The sequence below is a fragment of the Eptatretus burgeri genome, chromosome 12, assembly GCF_056783735.1.
Source record: "Eptatretus burgeri isolate ZD-2024b chromosome 12, Ebu_testis_v1, whole genome shotgun sequence".
NCBI classification, from domain to species: Eukaryota; Metazoa; Chordata; class Myxini; order Myxiniformes; family Myxinidae; genus Eptatretus; species Eptatretus burgeri.
In genome coordinates this window covers 69,197,563-69,205,062 of record NC_140972.1, presented here as the reverse complement: position 1 = coordinate 69,205,062, position 7,500 = coordinate 69,197,563, and positions in this window count along the sequence as shown.

Here is a 7,500-nt window from a genome sequence, read left to right as displayed (position 1 = left end):
TTTTCTGAATACTTTGAGCATCACCAAGGTGTACACCCAAATGGTAAACACTATTATTCTTCCAGGATAAATTGCCAGGTAGTGTTGGGAAGGAAAAATGCATTGCTAATCCAAAAAAGGAGGCATAACTCTTTGTCCAGTTTACTCTGGCTGAGCAAGCAAAGGTAAAATTATTCATAGTTTTAAGTAGTTCAGATACATCTTCTTGACATTGAATTGGAGTGCAGATATCATCTGCATAAGCAACAACTTTTATAGCAGGTATGTCCGGAGCGACAGAGAATCCCACAAGTTTCTCACGCAATTTAACTAAAAGGGGTTCAATGGAAAGAACATAAAGGAGTCCGGATAAGGGACACCCTTGCCTTATTCCTCTGGTAACAGCAAAGGGAGGAATCAACTCATTATTTATTTTGAATAAACTATAAATATTGTGATACAACAACTGAATATATGATACAAAAATACGACCAAAACCAAAACCCTTTAGGATAGCAAATAGATAACTATGATCTATACTATCAAAGGCATGCTCTTGATCAACAAAGATTAAGCCAGTACTTTTATGCAGAAGATCACACACATCAGCAATGTCACGAACAGCGCCAAGATTGTCATATATTGATAGTCCACGCACACAACAGGTTTGATCAGGATGCACCAAAGATTGGACTACCAATTTTAAGCAAGAGGCAAGGACCTTTGAAAAAATCTTGCAGTCGGTGTTCAGTTAGGGGACAGGACGCCAGTTTCTGAGTAACTGGGTGTCTCCCTTCTTTGGTAACAAGGAAACAATGGCTCGCCGGAAACTTAGGGGGAGCTCCCCAACTTGAAAACTTTCCTTGAGTACTTCCAAAAGTTCGGGTCCGATAATGTCCCAAAAGGTTTTGTAGAATTCACAGGGGATTCCATCCAGACCAGGAGCTTTCCCGGACGCCATACTGGAAAGAGCAAGACCCAACTCCTCCAGCGTGATGGAACTCTCCAAAGAGGCTCGCTGTGACTCAGACAACTTGGGTAAAGGTTCAATAAAGGCTTTTGCAACATTCAAATCAATCTTTTTTGCACAGAATAAAGAAGACAAATAATCGACTACAATTCTTTTAATCATCTTAGGTTCACTTACTATCTCTCCTTCAGGTGATTGTACAGATAATAGTTGTTGTTGAGCTTTAGTTTTCCTCTCCAAAGAGAAGAAAAACTTTGATGAAGTGTCAACAAGACTCAAATTTTTAATCTTAAGCCGCACTAAAGCCCCTTTAGCCATTTCGTTGACAAGACTGTGAAGAAGTTCTTTTTTAGTTATAAATTCTTTACGTAATCCTTGATTTCTGTTCAACTCAAGAGGATTTCTTTGCAATTCCAAAACCTCTTTTTCTAGAATCGTTATCCTTGAAAGACTATCCTGAGAGTGATGAAGTTTATACTGCTGACAAAAGATTTTGATGTGGATTTTTACAATATCCCACCATTGTAGCTTGCTATGAAAAGTATTTTTCCTTCCGTAAAGAGAAGTCCAAAAGATCCTAAAAGCATTGCAAAAAACAATGTCTTCCAAAAGACTAACGTTTAGAGCCCAATAGGCACTCCTACGTTGAAGATAGGGAAAAGTTAATTTTAAAGAAACTAGGTGGTGATCTGAAAAGCCAGAGGGAGAAATTGCCGTAGACAATATAAAGTTCCGAAAATCATTATTAACATAAAATCGATCTAAGCGAGCGAACGATACCCTGTTATTGGAAGCTTGACACCACGAATATTGTTTAACTTTGGGGTGCTGCAATCTCCAACCATCAACCAAATTATACTTTGCTAAAATGGTCGCAAACCCTTTTGCACTCTCAGGGTGAGGTTCTGAGCCATAACGGTCCAGAACTGGCTCCAAGGTACAATTAAAATCACCAACGAGGCACACGAGACCACTAAAATCAAACTGGGATAAACAATCATCAAGAATGGAAAAATATTCGTTTCTTTTTGCAGGATTACATGGGACATAAGCATTTAATAGTGTGATTTTATAGCCTCCATAAGAAAAAAAACCACAAAAGCCAAATGACCTTGCATGAATTCGTGAAAAACAATTTGGTCTGATGAAAGACTTGATCGAAACCAGAAAGCAACTCCTGCACTGCAGTAATCAAAGGAACTGAAAAACCAAGAACCCCTTATTGTGGTTTGCCACTCTGCAGAACAAGTCGGCCCACAACGCACATCCTGAAGAAGAGCTACATCAATATGCTTTTGATCAAGTAACAGTCGAACATGTGTTTTACGTATAGGGGCGCGGCCCCCATTTATGTTTAAACAAGCAAGAGACAGAACCATTTTAGTATTTTATAGGTGGGTACTGGTTACTGCAGTTCTTTCCTTGCCAGAGTTACATATTTCCTCAATCTGTGTACGTGGGATTCATTGGCGCCATAGGCTGCCGGATTTTTAGTAATAAGGGATGCGGTAAGCATAAATTTATCGAGTTCCGGAAAGAAATCGGTTAGTTTAATTTTTTTCCGAAAGGTGTTGTGGAGGAACTTGATCACCTTCGCAGGAGCAGGGGCATTTGAGCCCTTGTGGTCTTGTGAATCTCCAGCTGCACCATCCAACTCAGAAGAATCTGATATTGAACAAGTATCATCGGAATCACACGACTCGTGTTCAAATTCAGCATCCTTTTTCTTTACAGATATAGCAGACATTGGAAATGGTTTCACGAAAAAGGAATCCTCAGGAAGCAGATTTCCTTCTAACTTTTCAGGTGTCTGCTTCAAAGTCACTGAGGTGATGGGTGTGGCTGAAGATGTGACAGGCAGTTCTATGGTACTCAGTGCAATTACAGTTTGGTGAGATTGTTCTGTGATGTTCGGCACAACTATAGTTTGGACAGATGGCTCTGAGTTATTAGGCTCTACTGTAGTCTGAACTGCTGGTTCTGAGGTATTAGGCATGACTATGGTTTCAACAGTTGGTTCTTGGGTGTTAGACACAATCTCCGCATGAACATCCTGCTTCAGTGTATGACTACCTACTGTATGTCCAGAACAAGATTCGTCTCCACCTGGGACATCTACTGATGGTTTGTTTTGAAGCTCCATAGTCTCCTCGTCATCACATGTGAGAGGACAAGCATAAACATCTGAAGGATTTTGGTGACTCTCTTTCCGATTGAGTGAAACCCTCTTCACAGCGACCGCTTCCGCGTATGAAGAAGGTTCGACTAAAACTGCACTTTGGTGCCTTCGTTTTCCTCGTGTCACCCAACCAGACTCATTTTTTCCATTTGTTTGATTTTCAGAGTTTTCCCCTGCCTCAGTGGACACCTCAGTGACCTCAGGTTCATTTACATTTTCAACTTTACTTGATTCTTTTTCAACGACCCTTGGGCATTCATTTTTCATGTGACCACACTGTCCACATTTGCAACACACTAAAGTCTGAGATGTGGCAAAGATGCGGTAAGTAAAATTTTCATGTTCAATTTTTAACATCACGTCGAGCTCACGAATGTTTGGCTTCGGAATAATAAATAGTTGACGTCGAAAGGAAAGAATATGTTTTGTACTGTGGTCCTTAAAACGAACAGGAATGAAAGTTATTTTTGAAACCACAGTGCCATACTGTTCTAAAGCAGGCTTCACCTGCTCGCTTTTTATGAAGGGAGGAATATTTGACAGGAGTACCTTCATTGATGGAACATCGAGGGGTGATATGAAGAGCAATATATCCGGCTCCACAGTCAGTCCTGACTCCACAAGCTGCGCCACCATTGCCTCTTTAGCGACGAAGATAACAACATGCTGATTCATTCTCGATGCAGCTATTACACTATGCATGCCGATTAATTTTCCGACACACAAAACAACTTTTTCAACTGAGATTTCGGGTGGTGGCGTACACGAAAACCCATTTTTCCGACTTAAAGACTCTAACAGCTCAACGGTCGCCATGATTTAGGCGCAATAACACTCAATGCCTCGGGGTATAAAAAAATAAAATAAATAATAATAATAATAATAATAATAATTAATAATAATAATTATAACTAGAACTGCCACTTTATAACTGCTGGCAGTGATGACCGGGTACCCAGAAGTGCCTTTGACACAACTGATAAAACATGAGACTTAAATCATAGTCGCAAAGTTTTGCATTGATAGGATAAGCGGTGCCAGAGAAAACATTATTTAATGGTGATACAAACACAGGCCTGCTTCGAGACGGCGCGGAACAGACGAGTTACGAACCGGGCAGCACAAAGCGTTCAATTTCCTTATTACTGGCGAACAGATTCAAATAATTAAATAATTCTGGCTGCCAAACCACGTGACCGATCAGGTTGAAATTTTAAACTTTTGTTTCGCATGTCGGCTAAATTACATATGTGAAGTTTCTCATATATAGAGGCAGCGGTTCCAGAGTAAACATTAATTAATATTTATCCTTCAATCCAAGATGGCGGCCAAACCATGTGACTTGTGATGTCATAATTTTCACCACATGTGCAAACACGATCGGAGACTATAAATGCAAATTTTCGCTTCTCCAGGTTCAGCAGTTCCAGAGAAAACATTATTTAATATTTTTCTTAAAACCAACATGGCTGCCAAACCCTGGGCCCGATCCCGTTGAAATTTCAAACCCTCATTCCGCATGAGCGTTCAACCATAACGGTGATGTTTCACATTTATTGATGCAGTAGTTCCAGAGTAAACATTAATTAATATTTTTCCTTCAATCCAATATGGCTGCCAAACGTTGCGTCGTACCTCAAAAGGGGGTGAGAACTTTTTATTCGTCATGGAGAGGCGGTCATAGTGGTCGAGTTTCGCCTGGATCTGTTCAGCCGTTTCAGAGAAAAAGACGTTTGAAGATATTGTTTTTCAATCCAAGATGGCTGACGAACCATGTGACCTATGACATCAGAAATTTATATTCTGCTTCCAACTGGGTATTGGAACACGTTTGTGAAGTTTCGTGTTAATTGGTAAAGGTGCGTTTTTCTATCCAAGATGGCCGCCAAACCATGTGACGTGTGATGTCATAATTTTTACCATGCGTGCATACTTCCCTATCGATGATAATTACAAATTTTCGATTCGTTTGGTTAAGCGGTTCCAGAGAAAACATTATTTAATATTTTTCTTAAATCCAAGATGGCGGCCAAACCATGTGACTTATCAATTCGAAATTAACAAACTTATATCGCCTTCCTGTCTCGAATATACTTCTGAAATCTGCCCTTCATCTGACCAGCGCTTCTGGAGAAGAAGATGTTTGAAGGTTTTAGGGTTTTTTCAAGATGGCCGCCAAACCATGTGACCGATCAAGAACAAATTAACAAACTTGAGAAAGGACCTCATGGGGAATATATGTGTGAAGTTTCGTCTTCATCTGTCTTGCCCTTCTGGAGAAGAAGATTTTTAAAATTCATTCATTTTCAATCCAAGATGGCTGCCGAACCTTGTGACCTATGATATCATAAATTTAAATTCTGCTTTCCATCGTCGACCCGAACAAGTGTGTGAAGTTTCGTGTAAATCGGATAAAGTCTATTTTTCTATCCAAGATGGCCGCCAAACCATGTGACTTCTGAGGTAAATTTTTTTTACCATGTATGCAGACTTGAGGGAGGAAGGCACTTGCAAATTTTCGCTTCGATGGCTTATGAAATACCAGAGAAAACATTATTTAATATTTTTCTTAAATCCAACATGGCGGCCAAACCATGTGACCTATCACTTTGAAATTAACAAACTTCCATCGCATACATCTCACGAATATAGTTCTGAAATCGCGCCTTCATTGGACCAGCGCTTCTGGAGAAGAAGATGTTTGAAGGTTTTAAGGTTTTTTCAAGATGGCCGCCAAACCATGTGACGTATCAACAACAAATTAACAAACTTGAAAGAGGACCTCAGGGGGAATGTGCCTGCAAAGTTTCGCCTCAATCTGCACAGCCGTTCTGGAGAAGAAGATTTTAAAAAAAAAACACTAAAAAACAAGATGGCGGCCGAATTACGTCATCGATGACGTCAAGAAAAACATTTTCGTCAGTGATTTTTGGCGTAGATGATGCTCAGAATTTTTCAGATTTTTCCTATATGGCGTTCTACTTGACGAATTTTCACCGGTATATCGCTTCACCTATGACGTCACGAAAAATCACACGTGTTCCCCATAGGGAGCTTAGTAAAATGTATCAAACGAAAAAATTTTCCATTGCAGGGTTTCTGAGATACAGAGGTCCAAAGTTTATCGTTTTTTTCAAGATGGCACCCGCACCACATGACCAATGACGTCATAATTATAACGTGATTGTGCTATCAAAAAAGATACATACTGTGGTGAAAATTTTGTGTCGATCGGACTTAGTATCCCAGAGAAAATGATTTTTAAAGCGAAAAAGGGTGCAAAATGCCGGCGGAAAAAGAAAAATAATAATAACTAGAACTGCCACTTTATAACTGCTGGCAGTGATGACCGGGTACCCAGTCCGTCCGCCTTTGATACAACATGGGACTTTCTGCAGATGACAGTCGCAAAGTTTCGCATTGAAAGGATAAGCGGTGCCAGAGAAAACATTATTTAATAGTGATACAAACACAGGCCTGCTTCGAGAGGGCGCGGAACAGACGAGTTTCGAACCGGGCAGCACAAAGCATTCAATTTCGTTATTACTGGCTTCCAGATTCAAATAATTAAATAATTCTGGCTCCCAAACCGCATGACCGATCAGGTTGAAATTTTAAACTTTTATTTCGCATGTCACCTGAATTATAAATCTGAAGATTCGCATATATAGAGGCAGCGCTTCCAGAGGAAACATTAATATTTATCCTTCAATCCAAGATGGCGGCCAAACCATGTGACTTGTGATGTCATAATTTGCACCACGTCTGCAAACAGGATGGTGGATGATAACTGCAAATTTTCGCTTCTCCAGGTTAAGCAGTTCCAGAGAAAACATTATTTAATATTTTTCTTAAAACCAACATGGCTGCCAAACCCTGGGCCCGATCGCGTTGAAATTTCAAACCCTCATTCCGCATGAGCGTTCCACCATAAACTTGATGTTTCACATTTATTGATGCAGTAGTTCCAGAGTAAACATTAATTAATGTTTTTCCTTCAATCCAATATGGCTGCCAAACGTTGCGTCGTACCTCAAAAGGGGGTGGGAACTTTTTATTCGACATGGAGACGCGGTCATAGTGGTCGAGTTTCGCCTGGATCTGTTCAGCCGTTTCAGAGAAAAAGACGTTTGAAGATATTGTTTTTCAATCCAAGATGGCTGACGAACCATGTGACCTATGACATCAGAAATTTATATTCTGCTTCCAACTGGGTATTGGAACACGTTTGTGAAGTTTCGTGTTAATCGGTAAAGGTGCGTTTTTCTATCCAAGATGGCTGCCAAACCATGTGACGTGTGATGTCATAATTTTTACCATGCGTGCATACTGCCCTCTCGATGATAATTACAAATTTTCGATTCGTTTGGTT